This window comes from Talpa europaea (assembly GCF_964194135.1).
Source record: "Talpa europaea genome assembly, chromosome: 14".
Lineage (NCBI taxonomy): Eukaryota > Metazoa > Chordata > Mammalia > Eulipotyphla > Talpidae > Talpa > Talpa europaea.
Window position 1 is genome coordinate 89588414 of NC_140082.1, and position 24467 is coordinate 89612880.

Consider the following 24467-nt stretch of genomic DNA (forward strand, 5'->3'; position numbering starts at 1 on the left):
TATTTCATATTGATATAAATTGCATATCCTGGGTCATTATCTTTGGTTGGTTATAAATGTGGCAAATATATTCTTCTGTCATTCCTTGTATTTTATGAAATTATTTTAACATTGATATTGTTACATTCATGGATCACAACATTCTTTATGAGTTGTATTATGGGGTCCTGCTTAAGAAAAGTTTTCCTCAGTCATGATCTAGAAGGTATCCTCCTGTATTGTCTCCAAAAGTTTTACTGAGGTTTTGATTTTGAGAGTTAGGTCTTAAATGCATCTGGAATTTATTTGTACAGATGGGGTGCAATAGGGACGCAAATTTGTGTGCATAGAACATTTTTCCTTATGCGCAGTCAATTCCCTTTCCCCACTGATCTGGGATGATGCTTCCATCTGGTGCAGCGCCGCCATATTTGTTTCTGAGAGCTGCAGGCCTTCCCCATGTAGCCCGTGCTATAAATATGGCGGCTATGGGCCACTCATGGCTATTTAAATATAAATCAATTGAAATGAAATGCTATTAAGGATTGCCTCTCTTAGTTTCACAAGTCCTATTTCAAGTGCTGGATAGACACGTGTAACCGTGACTACAATACTGGACAACTTAAGAGATTGTATACCCCCTCCCCCCACCATCACAGAAAATTCCACAGGGCTGGTCTATAACATCAGTCACTTTGCTCGACTCTGCTCTTATTATACACTTAAATAATTACTAGGGCCTTCTAAGTGTTGACATTAGCTGGGGAAAATCCTCTTACAAATCCCCTTCCTGATTACCCTCCAAAATTGGCTTGGCTACCTTAAGCATACATCCTTCAAAATAAATTTTTTAAATTGATTTACAATGTTCTAAGAAAATTTCTATGTGAGTTTTATCTAGAATTTTATGGAATACATAGATTATTATGTGAAAATCTCACATTTTTATGATATTGTGCCTTCCTATTCATAACCGTGGTATATTTCTGGGTTTCTCAGGTTTTTGTGCCCTTTAATAAAGTTTTGTCATTTTCTTCATATTTTTTTAAAGATTTATTTATTTATACAAGAACTGGGGTACAGGTTAGAGGCGTAGGAGGGTAAGAGACAGAGACAGAACAGGGAGCAGAACAGGCAGATGGACCAAAGACACTGCTGAGGGGAGCAGCAGGTGAGGCAGGAGAGGTCTGCGGTGCCATGTGGGAATCTCCCTGGCTGGCCGGGAATCCAACCCGTGCTGCAGAGGCTGCGGGCAGCTTCGCAACCCAGCGCTCAACCGCTGCGCCACCAGGGAAGCTCTATTTTGATTTTTTTAAAATAAAGTTTATTATCTAATTGGTAGAGTGTAAAATCTAATAGCTTTTGTCTATGGCTCATTTTTATATCTATCCTGATTTTTTAGAAAATCCCTTTATATTTTTATGTGGATAATCATTCACACATCTGCAAATAATAAACTTTTCTGTCTTTTTAACCCTGTTTCTTTATTTTGTCTTTGAGCATTAGATAGTAATAATGAAGAAGAAATATCCTGGAGTTGTCTCTGCTATTAACGGACTCTCTTGTACTAGTAGCAAATATGCTTTTGGCAGGTACTGTCATTTTAAAGAAGATCTCTTCTTAATTTGCTTGATATTTTTTTAGTCATCAACAGATTTTCAAACTTTTCAAAAACTTTTTTCAGCCTTTCTTCAGATGATTGTATGATATTTAAGATTTAATATAATACAGTGAATTAGATGCGTAGAATTTCTAATGCTGAGCCAACTTGGGCTCTTGGGTATACTTCATATTTGTTTTGTTTTATTTTGTTGTTTTTCATTTTCATACTTATTTGTGAATGTCTTTAGGATTGTCTACTTCTGGTTTTTGAATAAGATTAGGCCATAATTTTCTTATACAATCCCTGTCTGACTTTCATTCTCTGAAATTTGAAAATTTATTTGGGAACTTCCTATTTCTTTTCCCTCTGGAGAAATTTGCATATGATGAGGATATAAAGATTATCCTTCCTTGACAATCTTTAATGGCTATTGTTCAGTTCAGATTTTTCTTTGTCTTCTTGATTACATTTTGAGAAATCAAATAGATTTTTTCATTTTTTATTGCCTTTCAAATGGATTTTTTTTTTTAAGATAAGGTGGTTTGTCCATAAATTTGTAGGCAAAAGAGACACAGTTTGTCTAAAATGACACAGAAATAGCACACAGAGGGGAAGAAGCAAAGAGTGAGATCTGAGTTGATTTGAGAGCCAGCCCCATTCCTCAAGAGGTTGCCTTTGAAAGAAGGTGGTTCTCGGAGCAAAGAAAAGGACATCATGGGACCAGCCCCAGCACAGGTGACGGAGGTCCCAGCTGAAGTCTGAGAGAGAATGGGGGTTGATCAGGCAGGAGAACATGGAAAGGGCATAGGCTTTGAACCTTGATTTCTCCAGGATGGCATTGGAAAGGGTTTATGTAGGTGCCAGGGATGAAAATCACAAGGGCACATCCTATCACAGCCACACCCCTGAATTCCCCCACAAAGCTCCAGTCTGGACAAGGTGACAATTTGTGCATCTCAAAACTAAATGCAAGAAGCTTTGGAAAATGATGTTGAAGGGTAAAAATCTGGAAACTTTCAAATTCTAGAAGCCTTCTTTATAAAAAGCAGAGGCTGCCTGGATATAATGCCCAAAAGGCCATATGACCTTGGGAGTGAGACAGAGTTCACGCCCCTGCTTTGTCACAAACTAGCTGGGTGATGTGGGTTCAGGATCTAACCTCTTTGAACCTTGGTTTCTCCAGAAAGAACATGGGGGTAATGACCATAACCACCGCAGCTGGCTGCGTGAGAACGGCATGAACTGACAGGAGACCTACTTGGCACTGTCTGGCTGAATAAATGGCACAGACTATTAGCAGTCAGGCCTTGCGTCCCTGGTGAGTTCCCGGAGTCCTGTTTTACATATGGAACAAGGATCCTCAGCTGACACAGGTGTAAGAGGAAGCATGAGTCATCTTTCTGGTTTTTCCCTGTTGAGTTACAGCGGAGAAGGTTCATCCTCAAGGACACTCTGGGGGACTTCTCCATCCCTGGTTCAAGGCTGAAGTGGGAGAAAAGGCTGCATCTCCTGGGGAAAGCTTCAAGGAGGCAGACTGAGCCCGCTCACCCCTCTTTTTGAGAAGTGAGCCAAATAACACCCCGCCTTTTCCTCCTCCCCCCACCACGGTCGCCGAGGCTCCCATCCTCCTCAGAGTCACCACCACTCCCGCTCCGGACGCTTCGGCCCCACCCAGTGCACACAGCACAGGGATGTCTGCGAATGATTACACGTCGCCTTTCTGCATTGGATTTCACTTTGAATGGAAAGTTCACTCTGCACAGAGCAGGCAAGGTCGGCCTGCAGCTCGTCCCCCTCAGCTCATCTGGAGGAAGGCAGGGACCGCCAGAGGGGCTCTGCAGAGAAGTGCAAATTGGACCCAGTTCTGCGCCTTGGGCTCTTCGAGTCTCCAAAGATGGTTTGAGTTTCTCCTTGGACTCAGAGTGGCTTCTTGGTTTCAAACGAAATATGCTTGCGTCGTCCATCTCCACGCCTCCCTGTCTGGGACCACTGCCCTCTGGGTTCCGTGAGTCCAAGTGCAAAGTCAGAAATCACCTGTGGGCGTGTCCACCTGGACAGCTGCCTCACGGATGCAGGGTCCAGCCTGGTCCTCCTCATAGAGACACTGGGAGCCGCGGCCGCCCTGTCCCTTGCCAGGAGCATTCCGAAGGGCAGGGGAATCTCCCAGCTCTGCACCAAATGTGAGTTCTGAAAATCCTTAGGGGGTCCATGACCCCTGGGGACATGGACACTTGACTCAGTGCAGCGAGTGAAGCAGGCCTCACGTGTAGTGTCTGGTGACTTCTCCGGAGAGATAAGTGCCCCATCTGGAAAACACCCATCCACAATGCAGAGAGAAATCAAAATAAAAGGCCTTTGATAGAATGATAACCTTGTCATTGAAGGCAACAGTGGCGATTTCGTGAGAGAAGCAGGGTCTGGCGTTGCCTTATCTCTCTAATCACATGAGGAACTCGCGCTGTCTGGCAGAGATAAGATGAAGGGAAACAGGGGCCTTCTGAAATTTCCAACAGACAGCACCTGGATTTATGGACTCATTTTGTCCTTGGACATTAAGTCCAATTACTTTCCTTTAGCTCTGAAGAGTTCTGTCGCCAGAGAAACATCATCTGGGTGATCTCTCATCACCCCGGCCCCCTCCCTGCCGCTCCCCCGGCACAGATGTGCCCAGGAGACACGGGGCTCGCTCGGGGACCCAGCGGCTGTCTATTTCCCTCATCTGACTTCTCTCTCCCCATCTCCCCAGAGTCTGAGCAGGCGAGGGACAGACAGACACGCTGGCAGAGTTGCTGGGGATCACAGACCGGGGTGGGGGGGGGGGGTCGTAGGGGCACCCTTCGCTCTTCAGCGCTGGACACCGAGGCCCAGAGGGGGCAGGCACCAGGATGGCCCTTTCAGCCACCCAGGGAAGGTGAAGGTCACCTTGGCGTCTCACACCAGGCCCCTGCCCACCCTCCCAGCACACTCCATCTGAGCCCAGCCTCCCCAGCCCCCCAATCCCTGTCTGGCCACAAAAGCTGAGAACACATGTTCCTAGGGAAGTGGGGGTCTTGTGCTCACCTCCTCTGCTCTCTGCTCCGGCTCCAGGGCTCCCCTTCTCTTCTCCCTACTCCCTCTTAGGGGTGGAGATGCAGAGTGGGGACCATTGGGCAGGCGGCCCCTCCTGCGGGTCTGTAGGAGCTTGGGGAGACCGGCAAGACTGGGATGGCCGGGCTCTGGCCGCACGGTCCACCTGCCTGCCCAGCTGGGTCACTGAGAGCCTTAACGGCACAGATCCTGCCCCTATGAGCCGGCGCAGCAGAGCCCCCGGGGGCCAGAGTGTGTATTCGGTGCGTTTCTCCTGGGCCTCGTGTGGGCCGGCCCAAAACAACAACCAAACCTCAGTTTGGAAAGTGTGGCGTTTGGCGTGGCTGGAGCTGGTGTTTTCCATAGAAAAAAGCAGTTGTTGCCCAGAAACCTCGTCGTGAACCTGAAGCTACTTGACTTCCTTGAAGCTCCGGTGTCTGTGTGAGCAGCGGGCTGCGGGGCAGGAGGAGCATGGGATTCGAAGGTGATCCTGCAGACGGGGAGCCCCACCTCCAGGGGCCTGCGTGGGCATCCAGGACAGTCCAGGTCCCCGGGTTGGGGCAGACGCGTGGGCTCCTCTGCCTCTGCCGCCCGGGGGGTCTCCCGGCCTCACAGTGTGGGCACAGCTCCCGTCTGCGGCAGGGGGAGAATGGCGCCCCCACCTTGGCACTTGGCTGGTGAGGGGCGTGTGACCCCCATCTGCCCTTGAGCATGGACGCCACTGCACACAAACGAGACCCGGACATCTCCAAGGCCGTACTCCACCCTGCTGGACCCCAGCCGGTGCCCAGCTGGGGCTTGTGCACGCGGAAGGTCAGGCGAGCAGGAGGGGGCTGCAAAGGCAGGGGCGACGTCCCCGGCCCTGCCGAGAGTGGCGACAGGAGTCTTGTCGCATCCTCTGGGCAGCATCTGCCCGCTGCCTCGCGCCTTCCCCGCACGGCTGCTCGGTGCCCGGCGGGTGGCACCGGGGCTGATGAGTCATTCTTTCTTAATTTGTCGCCCTCTCCCTGCATGACATCACTGACGACGGCCTAATCCCACATTCAACGGCTTCACCATGAAATCATAGACATAAATTTGTTTCCCAACCCTTGCAAGGAATGACACGTTTATTTCCTAAATTAATTAAACACATATTTATACAGCGCTTACAGTGGGCCAGGCAATGTTCGGCGTGCTTCTCAAATATTAGCTTGTTTAATCCAGACCGCGGCCCGAGGAGGCCCTCTTTACGGAAGGCACCAAGTTTCGGGGAATTAAAGGTGGTGCCCAAGGCTGCTTCGCTAGGAAAGTGGCACAGCTGGGGCTCGGCCCCAGATGTTGGATGATGCTACACGGCCTTAGAGCAAAGCCACCTCGAAGCCCGACTCCTCGCCACAAGGGTCACTGTCACGGCATCTGCCCCTCTGCAACACACGGTCATGGTCCCCAGCATGCCCGCCCCCTGCCCAGGGTGCTGGGCACACAGTCAGTGCTCTGTGCGCTGAAGAGGGAGTTGATTACGGTGAAGGACGGGAGGCTGAAAGGCTCTGAGGGGCAGTGATCCATTGGTGTGATGTTGCAATTCATAAGGAAAATATATATTTATACTTTCTCTTTATAAAAATATCAATAAGAAATATTTTATAAGCATTTATTTATATTTTATATATATTTACAATATAATGCAAATGTCTATGTATTTATATAGACTTATAAGTAAATATTTCTAAGAAATATATAGTTATAAGAAAAATATATGGTTCTCATATGCCTTTGATTTGCATTTATAGTTCCTGGCTCACAGCTCCAATAGTCTTGAAATTTTTCCGAAGTTTGAAAGCGATTAAGGTGTCTCTTGTGATGTGAATCAGGTCACTTTGGGGAGCATCTAAGGATGGGGCTGGTTGCCAGGGGAACCAACCCTGTGATCCCAACCCTGTGACTCTGGATGAACTTCCATTGTCTGCTCCTCCTGGCATCCCGAACAGAGGCTGGGGGCGGAGCTCAATCCCCAGCGCCAAGGAGCTCATCATCATGACCATGTCATGCAGCCCCTTAAAAAAGGATGGGGTTCGAGAGCTTCTGGGTTGGTGAATGGGCGGAGATTTGGAGCCACATTGCCCTGGAAAGGGGGTGGGGGCTCCACGCCCTCTTCCTACACCTTCCCTGGGTCTCCGCCATCAGCTGCTCCGGAATGATGTCGTTTTACAGTAACCTGGGATCCAGTAAGTAAACTGTTTCTCTGAGTTCTGTGAGCTGCTGTAGGCTCTGGAAACCTCTGGTATAGACGGCAGGAACAGCCCCGGCTCACACAGGCGAGGATGTGAGGCGGTCCCGGGAGGCTGCTCTTGACGAGGCCTGACACTGTCTGCCGGCAGGTGTGTCCGGCTAACAGAAGCACGGGCATCGGGCTGGTGTCCAGAGGCCTGCAGCCTGAAGAGGCGGCCCTCAGGCTGGAGTCGGTGCTGGACCCTGCTCTGTGGATCCCCGTTCAGGCTCTGGCTGGCTGTGGAAACTTAGGACTGTATGGCACCCCCCCTCCACACGCCCCCACTGTGTCTGCACAACGAGGTGGAATGGCTGGTTGGCCAGCCTCGAGCAATCAATAGCTGCTGGGGGAATATTTGACTTGGAATTAAGCGGCTCTATTTCAGGCAGTTTTCTGAGTAAGCAAGTCTGGGTGCCTGCTTTCCTCTCTCCTTTAGTTCTCCAGTGATCTTTTGACCTAGCCGTGTGACACTTCCAGAACCTCTCCTCAGTGTTCTCCCATCGAGCCTCTGGATGCTTCTCCTTTAGATATTTTGAGTTTAAAATTCAAAATTCAGTAACTAGTGCTGGTACCTGTCATTCCCAGGTGGCAGGTGAGATCGAGCGACCGCCCTCAGGAGGACACCTCCCCTGCGCCAGGACCACAGGGGTCTGGTGTTCAGGAGAAGGGCCATGGCCTTCTGAGGACTGAGGGACCCCATGGAAGAAACTGCCCTCCAGAAGGCACTGGACATCCATGGGTCCCAGAATCAGCACTGAACGCTGACCACATGGCTGTGTCAGGGTCCGCCAGGCGTGAGGTCCGGCTTTTCCTGGGTGACGTCTAAGCTTTGTGACGACGATGAAGGTGTCCTGTTTCTCACCCAAATTTCACTCATTAAATTTAACCACCATTGATAACGCTTGCCCGAAAACATCACCACCTTAGCTTTGAATCTCATTCTCTCTCTTCGTTCATCAGCTGAGCCTACGACAAAGAGTCCCCCTTCTATCACATCAGTAGGTGTGCAGGTGTGTGTATGCACTGCGCCAGATGTGTGTGCCAGGTGTGTGTCAATGCATTCATTTTCTGTTGCTGCTGTCACAAATTAATGCAAACTTAGTGACTCAAAACAGTACAAATGTATCATCCTAAAGTCCTGGGGGTCAGAAAAGATCTAACAGGACCAAAATCAAGGTGTCAGCCACCTTCCTCCTGGTCTCCGGCTCCGGAGGTCACCCAGATTCCTCAGCTTCTGTCTCCTTGCCAGCAATCAGACCCCCCACCTTCTGCCTCTCCTGCCTCCCTCTTGGCTGTATGAGGACCTTGTGATTATGTTGTCTGTCTGGATAACCCAGGATCATCTTCCGAACTCAAAATCCTTAACTTAGTGCCAGCAGCACAGTCTCTTTAGGCATTTGGCATTTTAAGGTGATAGTCACAGCTCTCGGGATCAGGAGGTGGATATCTGTGAGGGCCATTTTTTCTGTTCTCCACACTCAGGATGGACATGGGGCATCCTATTTTATTCTTCAGACCATAATCTGTTACAATATCGACTTTGACACTCAACATGTCCAACTTATCAACTTGTGGGCAGTGGAATCCTTTTCAGCTGACCCCATGTGCTTTTGACCCAGTCCCTATTATTTGGGGGACATTTCCATCTTTCTGGCATGAAAAGTTATAGGTTCAACCTGTCCTTTCCTGACCCGTGCTGCCTGGAATGTGGGGGTGGGGCTCTTCTTTCTTTTATTGGAGAATAATCTTCAGAGCCAAAAATCTGGTCAGCTGATAAGTTCATGGCTTTAGGGCCTTCCCAATGGAAAAGAGATAATAGGTAGGTAGGTAGGTAGTTAGGATAGATAAATAAGTAGATATCTATATCTGCTATATGTTTACGCGCGCGCACACACACACACACACACATCCATCCATCCATCCATCTAATGTTAAAAGTCACGAGCGCACACTGACACCTCCAATTCCAACCCAACATCACAGAATTTGTTCAAATCTCCACCGTCTGTCTCTGTAACACCCTCCTTGGGCATTGAGAACCCTGGTTCCCATAGTCCACGGTATATTTCACTTATTGTTAACATTAAGTACACTTCACTTTCTGAGCTGCTCACCCAAGGTCTGTATAAACAGACCTACTAAGCGCAGTTCAGTGTTTGTTTACAGTCCTTTCTGTGAAGCCAAATCGTGGAATTCCAGCGTGATTGGGTTACCCCTCCCCACATGCATTCAGTGTGGTTATGTCTTTTTCTTATCTTGTTTCCCCCAACAGAAATGACCACTTCATTTCACCAAGCAAATTTTGCCCAAAAACGACAAATTAGTTGGGAACACTTTCCGTTGGGTAAGCCAGTCTGTTTGAAGGCTCCTTCAGAGTAATTGCTATTTTATCTTAAATTGTTTTCCTTTTGTCTAGGTCTTTCCAGTCAGAATGAATGTAACATAAGGGTATATGGGTGACCTCTTTCCATTCTAATCTTCCATAGAACCTTCCAGATAAAACATATAAATCTTTGTGGAATCAATGAAAACAGCCCTCTGGCTAGAGAAAAATGGCAAAGATGATTAAAGGGATGAGAAAAAAGAGGCCGAGACAATGCAATCATGGCCCTGACAATTCTATCATTTTTGGTCCTTCCCCATAGTGGTGATATTTGATTTATTGTCTATAATGTCTCAGGTTCCTATTTGATCTTCAAAACAGCTATTGAGCTTTGGGAGGGGGGTATTATTGCTCCAGTTTTTAAAGGAGAAAATCAAGGTTCAGCTAGATTAAAAACTGGCCCAATTGTGCTGCTAAATAAGTGATCAACTCCAGCACAGGAATCTCCCCTGGAAATAATAATTTTTAATTTAAAATTCTACAATAAATGCACATCTTTCTTGTAACCAAGTGAATCATTCAGAGTTGCAAGGATAGAAGTGAGTAGCTGTCCCTTCCGTGCCCCACCTGCCCCCGTGTAGACCATACGGTGTGTGTCTTTCTTCCCTTATCTTTCAAGAAAGTTCAGAGTCTTAAAGGCCCACAAATGCTGGGCCTCTGAGGTCGCAGACACCTGATGCACAGGAGGAGGGGGAGCAAACTGAACACCTTCGCTCGTCGCGCCCCCTGGACTCCCCAAGGATGGTCGCTGCAGAAAGGGGTCTCTGCTCTGGAGCCCCAGGTCTTTGGGGACAGCAAAGCCTCCTCAGTCTCATTTTTCCTATCTGTAAAATGAGTTTCATGGCCCCGTTGCATCCTAAAGTCTCTTTAGCTGCAAAAAAATCTGATAAATAGCATCTGTCCTCATCAGGAGACGTTGGCATTCTGAATCTGGCCCCACGCTGGGAAGTGATGAGAGCATAGCAAGGAGGCGAGGGGCTTCTGTTTCTGGAGATTTGATGAGCACCCAGCCCCTTTCTGAAGAGTCTCCCTCTAGTTTCTGCGGCTGCTGGCTTTTGCCCGAGAGCTGGTGACTTTCAGTTCTGGTTCAGGGTAGGTTGAAGGAATGACTGTTGTGTCTCCAGGGCCCACCTGAGCACTTTCAATCTATGTGAACTTCAGCTCCAGGAATGTGAGTGATGCGGACCTAGTGCCAAATCTGCAAAGCCTGTGACGTCTGAAACTCAGGACAGAACCGTGCTGCGCAGGGAGACTTTCATACACACTGTGGAATACTACACAGCTGCAAAAAGATGAACTCTTGATGACTCAGCAACATGATGGAACTGGAGGGGTTGCTGTTAAGTGAAATAAGTCAGAAGGAGAGACAAATACTGGATGATTTTGCTCATAGGTGTAATACAGAGAAACAAAACAAAGGATTAGATAACACTAAACAAAAACAAAACCTGCAAGGATGACTGTAGAATTGAGGCTACTAGAGGGTGTGGGTGGGGGTGGGAGCAAAGGAGGGGAGCCCAGTGCCTGTGGTGGGGAATTCTGGGTGCTTTGGTGGTAGGGTTGGAGGGTGACATCCATCCGAAGAGGTGTGAACTTATTGCCCTGAATAATACCCAGCACTGCAAACCAATGTTATCTCAATAAAAATAAATTTAAAAAATTTAAAATAATCCATACAAAGTCTAGCAGTGGATACCAAATTCCTGCCCCATCTCCCTTTGTGGGGGTTTTCCAAGAATCAAGGCATTCATGGAGCTGGGTTCGAGCATATTCGCTGGCATGACTCCTAGCTGTTGCATCTTTGGACAAGTTACTCCAGCCATTGCCTCTCACACAAAGCGAAATAGCTTGACTAATTGGTCTCTCCGTTGCTCCCAGGCCAAGCAGGCCAGGGTTCCAAATGGAAGAATCTCAGCTCAGCCTTGGGGGGGTCAACAGCCCTTACCCTCCCCACAAGCCCTGGACTGGGCCTCAAGGTCTTAATTATCAATAATGGGACAGTTCTGTAGGAAGGCCCAGCTAGGCCCCTGACCACCCTGGTCTGCTCACAGGTCAGGTTGCCTCTTCGCCCTCTAGCTAGAAGTGGACAAGATTCACAAGCCCAGAATCAGGCAGAGCCTGGTGGACAAGCCCCCAGCACCAAGGTGGCCGGGGACAGCATCCACCATTGGTTTTCAGGCAGCGTAACGACCTCCCAGAAGCTGCATAGAGTCTACAATTAATCACATCCTTCTATTGTGCCCCGTTCCTGGTTTACACTGTTAGCTTCCTCGGCAGAGTCAAATGTTAGTTTAGCAGCTCCCAGCCCGGGTCTCCGCACCCGCAGGGGGTCCATGAAGGGAAGGGCGGAGGTGGCTGAGCTATTTTCAATATTTCCAGAAGCCTGCCAACGCTTGCATATTACCTGCGACAAGGCCGCGAGGCTAACTAGAATGTCAAGTCGCTGAGCTCTGGGGCCGTATCCTATCAGCTCAAGTGTAGCTTTAGCTATCAGGTGTTGATCTGAAATTGGAATCGGAAGGCATGTGTGCCTTTGCTGAACCAGCAAGGAGGCAGCCCATTAGTTACACGTGCATTCTGCTCATTAGACAAAACATTTCAAGGCTCGGGTGCTGAGCGGGGAAGAGCAGGAGACGGGCCTCGCTGGTGAAGAAACTGGAACCCCAGGTCTAATTGCTCATGAACTGCCCCACACGTGGCCCGAGGTTCCATGTCCGCTGTGACTAAGGAGGTGCTCCCATGAAGTCGCCCACTGTTGGGATTTCTTTGCCCGGGGTGGGGTGGGGCAAAGCGTTTTCCAAACTAGGGACCCTCTAAAGGAATTCTAAGGGGGCTGTGGAGTTCAGGTTACAGCAGGAAGAAACGGTGAGCCCCTGGGTGGCTGACATGCCAGAGCTGAGGTGTGTGCTGCTGGGTACATGTGAACGTGGGTGTGTGCTGGGGTGTGGTAGGTTGGGGAGAATCTGGGTGTGTGTTTGTATGACAGATGGGGGATGCTGGTTGCTGATTGGGACTGAGAGCTTGTGTGAGTCTATAGTGCCAAGCTCGTGTGTGTGTGTGTGTGTGTGTGTGTGTGTGTGTGTGTGTGTGTGTGTGTGTGTGTGTGTGTATCTGCGTGTGCAGACTGGAGTATGGACAGCAGGAGGTGAAGCGGAATCTTGGAGTCTGGTGATACAAACGTTCAGGAGAAACTCTCTGGGCATCCGGCCACCGAACACAATAGACCATTTATGATTTCACAGATTCCCAGTAAACAGGCCCAGTCAAGTTCACCTGAAACAAAGCAGCTGCTCACCAAGAGCCTGGCCCAGGACCTGGCCGAGCTGCAGCTTATCTTCCTGCCCCAAGTGTCCAGGCCGGCTGACCTCTCTGGACGGCTCACTGCCCTGTGTCCACGCACAGGGACCGAGAGGGCTGGTGAGAGAGAACCGGCCCTGCTCTGGCCACCGCAGGTGTGAGCAGACACACAGGGCCCAGGCACCTTCTCTGGGGATGAGAGAATGAAACACTGCAGGGGAGTGGGGGTGTTGAGGGGTGTCGGGGGGTAGCCCCTGGGAGGCAGGGAGGCCTGGAGGCTCTCCAGTATCTGACGGACTTGACTGGGAGGTGCAGTGGGGCAGCCCGCTCCGTCCCCTGCACGCAGTCTTTCCTGTTGGGCTGAGTCGGATTTTGGAGACACTTTCTCAGGAGCAGGGTCCCTGTCCCGGGAGCTGGGGCTTCTCAGCACAGCCATTCTCAGCACGAGAGCCTCTTGCACAGGCTCCTCCGATCTTCGCCCCGTCGGGCCCACCCCGCCACCGTCAGGGGTTCCTTTCTGGTGCCCTTGCCTCTTAGAAGCGATTTTTCCGCGTGTGGCTGATGGGTGGTGGAGGGCCATGGGTCAGGACTCGGCACCAGGGCGTCCAGGGTTACAGTCAGGAGAGGGTGGGGCTCTGGCATCTGCGCTGGACAGGCTGGGCTGGCATCCCTGGAGCCCTGGGTGCTGGCATCCCTCCTGTTCTCCGAGGCCCCAGCCTCCTCTCCAGGCCGGGGGGCAGCTCTACCTGGCTGCTGGCTCTGGAGGCCCCCCCGGCCCTATCACCGACTCCGCCTGACTAGCTGGTTCCAAGATCCCGGATCTGATCACTAAGTCTCTTGTTGGCAACAGAAACGCTGAAATCTGTGGCCTGACGTTTCAACTCGATCTGTTCACACTCCGCTGTCCTGTTGTTGTTTGTAACTGCTTTTACAGCAGCCCTTTTCTTCTGTCAAAACAAGTTTATGCTCAGATTGGCTAAGGGAAGACCAAAGAGGGAATCACGCAGTAGAGGGATGGCCTGCCCACGTGCATTGCTTTCTCTCTTCTCTCAACTCTGCTGCTTGTTAAATTTTTAGTAACCTGACAAGTGTCTTCACGGGGGACCGTGGCTGCAGAACGGACAGCCAGTTGTCTCCATCCTGTTCTCAGTAATTTCAAACATGCTCACTTGATCACACAAGGAATACCCACGTAGGCTATGAGAGGATTTACTATTTTATTCTGCTGATTTATTTATCTCTCCTGGCAAATAGCTGGCAAATTAGAGCCGCCGGTGAAATGGGGTGCAAGCCTGTTTTTGGGTCCACGAGCTAAGAACAGTTTTACATTTTTTATTTGTCTAAAGGCATAATCAAAAGAAGGTATTTTCTTGCTATATGAAAAAAAATGTGAAGTTAAAATTGTAACATCTATAAATGAAGGTTTATTGGCGCCCAAACACCTTCATCATGTGGGTCTTGCCTGGATCCTCCCCCACAGCAGAGCTGAGTAGCTGACTTAGGACTCCTCAAGCTGAAAATATTTACTATATTCACAGAAAATGTTTGCTCCTCCCGGCCTGTTCCTAAACCAACAGAGTATTGTTTAAGAGGCTCTCGCTTTATAATATGTTGTGATCTTTCCCAGGCGGGACAGGGTCCGTGTTTCATGGGGCCTAATAATTCTATAATTTATAAAAGAATAACAAATTACAATGAGAAACTGGGTGACTTTATCAAGAGTGAGAACAAGATCACAAAAATTTATATTTTTCAAGAAGTTCTCAAATAGTACAAACATCACAACGTTCCCATGTGTCTACATTAATTAGCAGACACACCTCTGAGATTACATTTTTGTTTGATTTTGGGGGCCAGATATTCTTTCTCACCTTCCTCACAGGACCACAATTTTGTAACATCTTCTACAGGAAGGATACAAAGCTTTTAAAGCTTAGGGGCTTCCCTGGTGGCGAAAGGGTTTAGTCTCAGTGCTATTAAGCTATTGCCAGCCACTGTGGCATGAGTTTGCTCCCTGGCCAGGGGGCTGCCCACATGGCGCAGCAGACCTCCCCTGTCTCCCTGCTGCTCCCCTCAGCAGTGGATTTCAGATCTGCCTGCTCCGTTCCCCACTCTGTCTCTAGTGAATCTTCTCACCCCCCACACCTAAGCCTCTATACCCCAGTCATTGTATGCATAAATAAATAAATCTTTTTAAAAAAATAACAACAAAAGCTATTAAAGCTTAACTCTAACACAGTTGATTACCATTTGGTGTCTGATTATCAATAACCTCAAAGCATTTCTTTCAGCCTAACAGCTGGTGCCTGGTGATGACAGAAAAAGTTTAAAGATTTTTGTCAAATTCTAGCAAAAACCCTGGCTAGTTCGATCCTGCCTGGAGTGGAAGCTCCCAAGCATTCCACTCTTCTTCTTGTAGAGGCTAATTGCAAATTTAAGTTATTTTGTTGATATTGACATTTTGTGTCCATTCAGCAATAAATGTAAATATTTTCCAGTGTGTTCCTGTGATTCTTCATGTTAATTGCTTAGATTATCAAACAATCCATGAGCTTATTCATAACTTCTATTTATGACACATCTCTTTCTCTGGATAATCATGACTCTTGACATAACTTGGCAATTTCTTTGTGAGTCTTTTCTTCTCAGCATCTGCAAAATTTCTGTGAATTTTTTTTAGATTTTTTAAATTTATTTATACAAAAACCGGGGTACAGGCCAGATGTGCGGGAGGGTGAGAGGATTCACCAGAGACAGAGTGAGGAACAGAACAGGCAGAGGGACTGAAATCCACTGCTGAGGGGACCAGCAGGCGAGACAGGAGAGGTCTGCTGCGCCATGTGGGTATCTCTACGGCCGGTGGGAATTGAACCAGCACTGCAGAGGCTACAGACAGCTTCACAGCATTGCACTCAACTGCCTGTGCCACCAAGGAGGCCCTTCCTGTGAATTTTTTAACTCATCTTTATAGCTTGTTTTCTGCTTTTTGTTTTCCTCTGACTTCCTTCTCTACCCTTCAATAAATAAATTTAGAGATGACAAAAGAATTTACCCTTTATTATCCCTCCAAATCAGAAGTCCATAGTTTCTCAGTATTGTATTAAAATGTTTCAAAGCTTCTTTCCACATGAGAGTTAAGAGTATATTCAAGCTTTATCAACTTTACAAATAAATCTTGCATTTCATTTGCTTTACAGTTTGTCTCTTCAAGATGAATTTATGAGTCCTGAGTGTATCAGTGTCGCCATATTGCAAAGTTTTAGCAGTGAGCATGGGGTTTGGACTGAGTTTGAGATCAGTGTAAATTTGGGGGGTACAGTCTCTTGTGGAAGTTTGCTTATTGCAAAACAGTGCCCATATATTGAGAGTCTCCAACCAAGATGCTCCAATGCCACTGGACATGTTGAAGTGTGAATCAAAGGAAGATAGACCAGAAAAAGGTATGTAGTTAGGAAATTCTAATTTGGCAGTCTTCACAGAAACACACCATCCTGTCAGCAGGAAGCTCAGAGAGGGTCTTGATGGAGCCAGGAATGACGGATTGTGAGGATGAAACTTCATTGCTTTGGGACAAATTAATTTCTGCAAGTAGGGCACTATCCACTTCAAAGTAGCCTTTGCTATGAAATTGAGAGTCAGTTTGACAAGTTCCAGGAAAAAGCCCGTTAGGTTTTTATGGGTGTTGAAACTCTAGTTAAGTTTGGCTACTACCCTTGTACTCCTAGTACTAACTATTCCCAAGAGGGAGTTCTCTCTGCCTGTTCCTGAGGAGCTCCTGTTTGTTCCTTCAATAAATAAATTTAGAGGCCCTGAGGCCTTGCATTTGTCACAAAGTGTGATGTGCTCTTACCTGCTTTCTAAATGACCTTTTTTGGTGTGTTGTCTTGAATCACTAAATGTTCTTATTGTTCTGATAGTTGCGAGAAGTCTCAGTAGAAAAGTATATTGTTCATAGCATAAAATTTATTTTGTTTCTGCTTTTCTGATCTTTCTAAATTTTTTATTTTTCTTATATTACTTCATGAAATTGGGTTCCAAATATAGTGCTGCTGTCTCAGCAGATACCTTTATTCCTAAAGAGAACCGCTCTTCTAGTCCTGCTTTTGTAAGAGGATTATTTTGATTATTGGGTCTTTTGTTGGTTATGTATGAATGTTGAGCTATAAAATACACTTTTTTTTTACATGAATTGGGATAAACAGATAATTTTCCTTTTGATTATTAGTGTGTTCATCTGCAGGAATCATTTTTTTGAGTTTTTTTAATCTTTTCATCACTTATGATTTCCATTTCATCTGTAACTTTTTCTCTTTTTGAATTAATTATTGTTATGTTGCTTCTTTCATCAAGTGACTTGCCAAAGATATCTCTATTTTATTGTTGTTTTTTTTTAAGAGCTTTAGGTTTTATTGACTAAATCTGCTTTTCTATCATTTGTCTTTTTTTTTAGTAAGTTATTACCCCACAGGGGAGGCAGGTTTCTTGACACTTTGACATTCTCTTCCAAGCATCCTGAGTGAGAAACTTTACTTATCAGCATTTGATCTTTCTTGCTGACTAACAATTGCAGTCAAAGTGACAGATTATCCTCTCACACTTATTTGACCACAACACAGATTTTCTACCTTAGACTCTGTTATTCATTTTTAGCCTCAGAAGAACAAAATTTCTTTTGAAACAGGATACAAACCTGGCAAGTCATAAAAAATTAAGATTGATAAATTTGACTACCCAATATTAAAATATTCTAAAGCTTAAAGTTAAAAGACAAAAAAGGATTTGAGGGCAGATTACCAAGCAATTACCAGCAGGGCAGATTACCAAAAAAAAAAATAATAAAATAAATAAGAAAAAAGAGCCAAATTGATCTATAAAAATAATACCGATAAAAATCCAAGAAAGCTTTTTTTTTTCTATTTTTAGAAATTAAGAAGCTAACGCCAACACTTAAGGGGAAATACAAACACAAAAGACCTACAATATCCAAAGCCATTTTGGGATAAAAACATTGAAACACATTACATATCAATTTCCTATACACCTTTAGTAATAAAGCAGAGTGACACTGGTGAAAGATGTACATTTATATCAAATGATTAGAATGGAACACCCAGAAATAGACCTACACATACACAGGGCATTGATGTTCAATAAACACACAAAAGCTATTCAATGAAAAGCGGTTTGTTCAACAAATGGTATTGGAACACTTGAATATGTATGTGCAAAAAATTAACCTCAATTCATACCTCATCAATGGGGAGCCCAGAATAGAGAGCCCAGAAATAGACCCACCTTTTATAATCATTTGAATTTTGACAAAGATGTCAAAGCAATTCGCTAGGGATAGAAAAGTCTTTTTTTCCAAATGATTCCAGAATAACTAGATATTCATATGGGGAAATGATCTAGACCCCACCTCACACCCGGCACAGAAATTAATTCAGAATTGATCATAGTCAATGTAAAAGGTAAAACTACAAAACTTTTAGGGGAAAATATGAAAGACTTCAGAGTAGGCAGAAGTTTCCTAATTCACAGAAAAAAAAAAAGAAACTGTCATAAAAGAAAAAATAATAAATTGTATTTCAAAAAATTCAAAGACTTCTTATCATGTCATTGTGGACAGAATGAGGTAAGCTACACACTGGGAAAAAATATTCCTAAATCGCATATCTGACAGAAAACTGGTGGCATCCTGAAAACAAACCACCTTTGCAACTTATAATAAAAAGGTAAACAACTCATTAAAACATTGGCAAAAGATTTGAATAGATACTTTAAAGAGAAGACATATGTATCACCAAAGGCAGATGAAAACGCGTTTAAGATCATTAGGCATCTGAAAAATGCAAATTAAAACCTCAATTAGATAACTCTACCTACATGCCAGCATTTTAAATGACTGACAACACTAAATATTGGCAAGATTTTGGGAGAATGGAAATTTTCATAAAGTATTAGCGGGATGATAAAATACTACAATCACTTTGGGGAAGGGTCTGCCAGTTTCCTATAAACATATGCCTGTTCTATGAGCTTTGAATTCTACTACTAGGTATTTACCAAGAGACAGGAGAATATTTGTACACAGCAAGACTTGTATAATAACTTTCATAGTAGCTTTATTCGTAAGAACCCCAAGCTGGAGGAAATCCAGGGGTTCATCCATGGAAGGAAAGCAAATGAGTATGTGGGGTATGGTCACACAACGGAGAAACTGGGGGTCAGGAGGGATGGGTTACTGACACCCACAGTATCAGGGTGCATCTTGAAGACCTTATTCTGAGTGGCAGAAATCTTAATAAAAGCTCCTACTGTGAGCTCCATTTATGTGAAACCCAAGAAGAGGCAAAATGAATCCATGGTAGGAAATAACTGGAACCTCTAGAAGAATCGTTGTCTCTGAATGGCGGGGCCATGATGGACCTGGCGTGGGAACCTTCCAGAATCATGTTTCAGTCCAGTATCTTCATAAGAATTTGGCCTACACAGGCATGTGCATTTTTCAAAAGTTATATAGATTTAAGACTTGTGTATTTCATTGTATATAAATTTTATTTCAAAAGGAAAATCCCTGTAAGCAGACTTAACTATAGTTGATGACTAACGTGCTGAGAGGAGTGTAAATGATATTGCAATTTATTTTGAAATGCACCCAAAATGAGATAAATTAATGCATGAGCCGAAAGATAGCTAAGTAGGTAGCTATCTGAACGAGTAAATAGAGTAAAAATGTTAGCTGTAGAAGGTGGTTGGTAGATATGGATAGGCACTGTAAAAATCTGTAAAGTTTGCTAGATGTTTGGAATATTTCACAATGAAATGCTTGAAGCTTGGATCCTGGAGGGGCTCTAGAAGCAGCCCCCACCTCCTAATTCTCTCTACAAAAGGAGCCAGCCCCCAAAGCTTCTGTAAGTTAAGACACAACGTCTCTTCCTTTTCAAAGCCCTTTTCCTTTGTAAAATGAATTAGACTCTACTGGTCTCCTCCAATGTTTAAACATTCATTCATGTCTTCAAGTTCATAAGGGTGGGAGTGGAGAGAAGCAGGGAGACAAACGTATTTGGAATTTGACAAACGCCTCTCTGTCAACAACACGGGAGAAGTCGGAGCCTGACACATCGGGAGCTCCGACAGAACTGGCAAATTCTAGTTTTCAGAAGTAATAACCCACAGTCGTTAAAAAAATATCAGAAGGACACGGACAGCCAGAGTTCATCTCCGCACCATCTATTACTGCTCCTGGCTGAGCAGTCACTCCTGGGAGATGAAAGTCTTTGTGAAGGGATCCCCATGAGACCGGATCTGAAGCTCATGACAGGGGCCACAGGACAGGACACCCAGCCCTGGAGTGGGCCTGAGAGCCCCTGACGCACCCCTGCTCACTCTGTCCACGGTGTGGCTCGGAGTTCACCGTCCCGGACCGTCCAGCCCAGGTAGCTGGCTCCCGAGGTTCCAGGCAGCGCCCTCAGCCCGCTCCTGGGGCGCGTCTTTTATATATAAGGACATCATTAACACACCCCGAAAAGCTTTTGAGCTGGGGGAATGCTAATTTTACTATTTCCAACATAGTCATCAACTATAGCAATAATGGTACCAGGAGCAACTATTTACTGAGTCAACAGCTCCGGGCCTCCAAGCACGCCCAGACATCAGCCTCAACACCAGGAAACTAAACTCGAGTGGGCAAGCGCACAGGGTGCCGTGCTGGCCAGCAGGGTCCATGTTCCAGTCACATCTGCCTTCCAAATCCACGCTTTTGCCATTTCATTCTGGCTGTGGCTTCTGTGTCTACACCAAAGCGCTACCCACCCGGCTGACCACGAGCCCCTCAGGCCATCTGACTAAAGCAGCACCCACAGCCGGCTCCCAGCTGCCCCTCAGGCGCCAGTAGACCAGGCTGGCCCGGGGAGGAGCCAACTCACGAGACTAGCCGACCCCGCACAGGAAATGCCTCCAACTTAACCCCAATATTCCTAAAATATTCCTAAAAAAACGTTGACAATTACCTGCCGAATAGAGCCGTGGCTGGGAAACTTGCCTCCACCCATTTGCCGGAGCTTCCAGGATACCCAGCCCAGGTGGGCCAGAGGCCTAACTCCCGGCACCTGGGGCCTGAGCGCCGGCGGAGAGGCCGGCCCTGGGTCGGACCAACTTACACTGGTCACGTGATGACCAACCCATTTTATCCCTGGACACCTCAGTTTCTCTCCAGTAGAAGATGGGGCCCTGGACCTAGAAAATGCACATGTACCAAAGGATCTTAAGGTGCTGGTGGTCTTTTGGCTGTTGACTGTGCTGGGGATAACCCCACCCGCCCGCAAGTCACGGCTAAGAGCTCACGTCCTTAAGGAGAGAAGCTGCTGTTTAGCTGCTGGGACAGTCCCCGGCCCCCAGGACAGCCTGGGGTGCCCCAGGTGCCTCTGGGGGCAAAGTGGGCCCGGTGAAAGCTTGCTCTGTAACCACTCAGGGTCCAGGTCTGCTTTCAGCCCCTCCCCGGGGAGCCACGGGTCAGGTGCGGGTGAGGCATCCCCAGTTAACAGGAACAGGATTCTTCACGGTGAAACTACATTTTTCCTTTGACTTCCATTATCATTCCCAAGAAGTATTTATGTCTTTTTGTTTCTGATTGATCTGTAACTGGTGGTGGCTTTTACCACGTTGGCTTTTTGCTTTTCTATGCTCTTTCCCTAAAATAAGCAGCGTGTGAGCTATCAGAGCACATTTAAACACCCAGGGGTGAAGCAGTCGGGGTGAGGCTGTTAGTAGGTGGTTGCTATTTAAACATCATTCTGTGGCACGCCCTGGAGTTAGCCCAGATTTGTTATGTAATACAAATCATTGTCTTTTAATTGGCCTGTTTGGGAACTGGGGAGTTTTCTTCTATCCGGCTTCCTTGGGAGGCAGAGCAGACACGTGGAAGAATCCATTGGGTGAATTTGATCTTGAGGGTTGACTTTCTGCCGTGTTTTTGCTTTTCTTTGCCTGTGCCTGCAGCTGGCAAACTGTAAAATGGGGGAGAGGGAGATGGTCAAGCGAGTATGCAGGAGTGTAAAGGCCTGGACTGGCCACAGTGCAGGTTTCCTGATCCCATGCAGACGGGGTAAAGGAGGAGTCAGAGTCCTCAGTGGTTTTTTGCAGGTCTTTTTTGGGGTTCACCAGGCATATGGCAGGGAGGGGTGCTGGCTGGGGGGCTGGCAGGCCTCCCAGCCCCCAGCAAGTCTTCACTCTATCTGGGCTCTCTGGCATTCGTACTGCTGCTTCTCAGCTTCTCTTTTGGCTTCTGCTGCTGCTGCTGCTGGCGTCCCCGTGACGCCGCCCTTAAAAGCAGTCTTAGCCCAGGTGAATCTCATCTACCTATGCACACACCCTATTCCAGGTGCCCGCCATCAGGCATGCATTCAGGACAAGGATCCATCATCTATCCTGATGGCGGGAGAGCAGAAAAGCCTGACATTTTATTTACCCTACAAGGAGCCTCCTCTGTTCCCTCTTGTCCTGCCTTTATTTCTCTAGCAGGCAGGCCAGGCTCCCATGATGTTACAGGATGCCCTGCAGACTCCTTTGGTGACCCAGGGAGCAGCACGCAGACACCACCTCCCCTACAAAACCTCCCAACTTGACATCTTCCCCCAGACCTGGTGAGCAGGGTCCTCCATGAACATCTGTTGACTTTTCTTGCAGACACAGCTTCAACGAGGGGGTGAGACCCTCTTAAGAATGACCCACACTTACTCAGCATATGTCCCCAGCATCTAACAAGGTGCCTGGTATATAGGTGCTCAGTAAATGTTTGCTGAATGAATGAATGAACACCAAGCTGGAGTTGATGTCTTCCTAGAAGCAGTGATTGTGGGCTTGTTTGGAAATAGGAGCTTTACAGATAGTCAAAGTCAAAAAGATGGTGCTGAGTTGGGCTGGGCTGTAGCCCAGTGACTGGTGTCCTTGTAAGAAGAGGGAATTCAGGACAGAAACACAGACACAGAGGGAGGATGGCCACAAGGAGGTAGAGGCGAGAGTGGAGTGAGGCAGCCACAAACCAGGGGTCCCCGGGGAGCTGCAGCCCCAGAAGCTGGACGAGGCAAGCAGGGGAGATTCCAGAAAGCCTTCAGACCCTGCAGACACCTGGATTTCAAACCTTCCTCCTATTTTTAGCCACCTCGTTTGTAGTCACTTGCTAAACAGCCCCAGGAGACTCACACAGGGGTGAGACGGGAAGGGCTTCCCCATAGTGCTCCTTTTATTTGAAGGATCCCCAACCACATCTCTCTTGCATCTTCTCTCTCACTCCTTCACATTTCCTTTTCCATTTTTCCTCCTCATTGTTAACTCATAACATTTTTCCACATCCCCCCTCACCCCATTTAAACCTTTCCAATCTCTACTTCACACGTAGTCACTCAACAAACCTGAATAGGCCACGCAATTATAAAAGTGGGTCTCAGATTCAGACCCAACACATCCAAGTCTTCCTAAGCCCCCAAGGGTGTGCTCTTCACTGCACCCCACACCTGCCTGGGCACACAGTAGGGAGGGGATCTTCTCCTTTACAGACTGAGGTGGCTCAGCGGGAAGCCTCTGCCTGGGTCACAGTTCTGTGTCTCAAGTGATCTTGGAAGGCTGACTTGTTTTCCTGGTGACCTAGGGCCTCCAATAGCTATCTCGAGGAGGCTATGGGAATAAGAAGAGTTCTTACGTGAGAGGCTCTAATTGTGGAATGTAGTAATTGCTCAATAAACTTGAGCTCTGTTACTGTAACCTCTAGTCCTGCAGTGTGATTAGTACTTTTTCCCAACTTGCAAGTCCCCTCCCTGCCGCCTAAAACCTGATTTCTCTAACCAGTGCCTGCACACCCATCTGGAGGGCTCTGGGAAGTGAGGACCCAGCTCCAGACAGACCTCTTCCCCTCAACTGTGGAACTCTGCCTCTATCAAGTTGTTCTGACCTGCAAGGACAGAAGGTTCATCTTGTTGGGGCTAATAGATGCTTTGTCTTTTTTTTTTTTTTTCCTGCCCTTAAAATGGAGGCACATAAACAAAGGCATCTTGTTCGTCTCCTAGACGAGAAATTTAACAATCATTTTTCTCAATGTCTGCCTCAAGCTGGAAAGTGCCACAAAGTGCATGTCCTTTTCAGCCAACCCTGGCAAGGAAGGAATGGGAACCCCATAAGTGGAGACCTGCTAGGAGAAAGTGCATCTGCCACTCCCCTCCCCCACCACTGGCTCAGACCCTCTGGGATGGTTTTTGGCCCAGAACATAGCTCAGCAACTGAGGATTTAAACCCAGGAGTCAGAGAACTAGTCGGAGCAGACCCTGCCTTCTCACTCTCTGCTGTGCAAACATCCCCGGCCGGGCAGCTTCATTATTGATTCCAGCAGGCAAAAAGAATTTTGGAGTCTCTGGTATATGAATCAGGGGACAGGACTCCCAAGCAGACCAGCAGGCAGGGAGGCAGCGACTGAGCCCCCAGCCTCAGAGTGATGGTGCCCTGGGAATGCCAGAGCCAAAGAGGATCCCCTTTTATCGCTTGCTCCCTGGCCCATTTGCCCATAATCATAGGTGTTTGTGCCCCGTGCTCGTACTCTGCAGCATATTTTGCACTAACACACTATCACGTGCAAGCAACATGCAGGTAATGCAAACTGGGAGGACGGTAGGGCTCAGGTGGTGGCCTGAGAGGCCAGAGGTGGAGGCGCTCCAGGCTCCTGCTGCCCGGCTCTACTCAGGCAGGTAGGCAGGGCCGCCTCCTTGGCTCCTGACTCAACTCCTTTGAAGGCTCCCGGGAGCTGCTCTTCCTGCAGAGAGCCCCGCCTGCTCCCTCCCCTGTATTAGCACCTCATTAGCACCCTGCCAGCCAGAACATCTATTTAAGCAGCTCTTGCT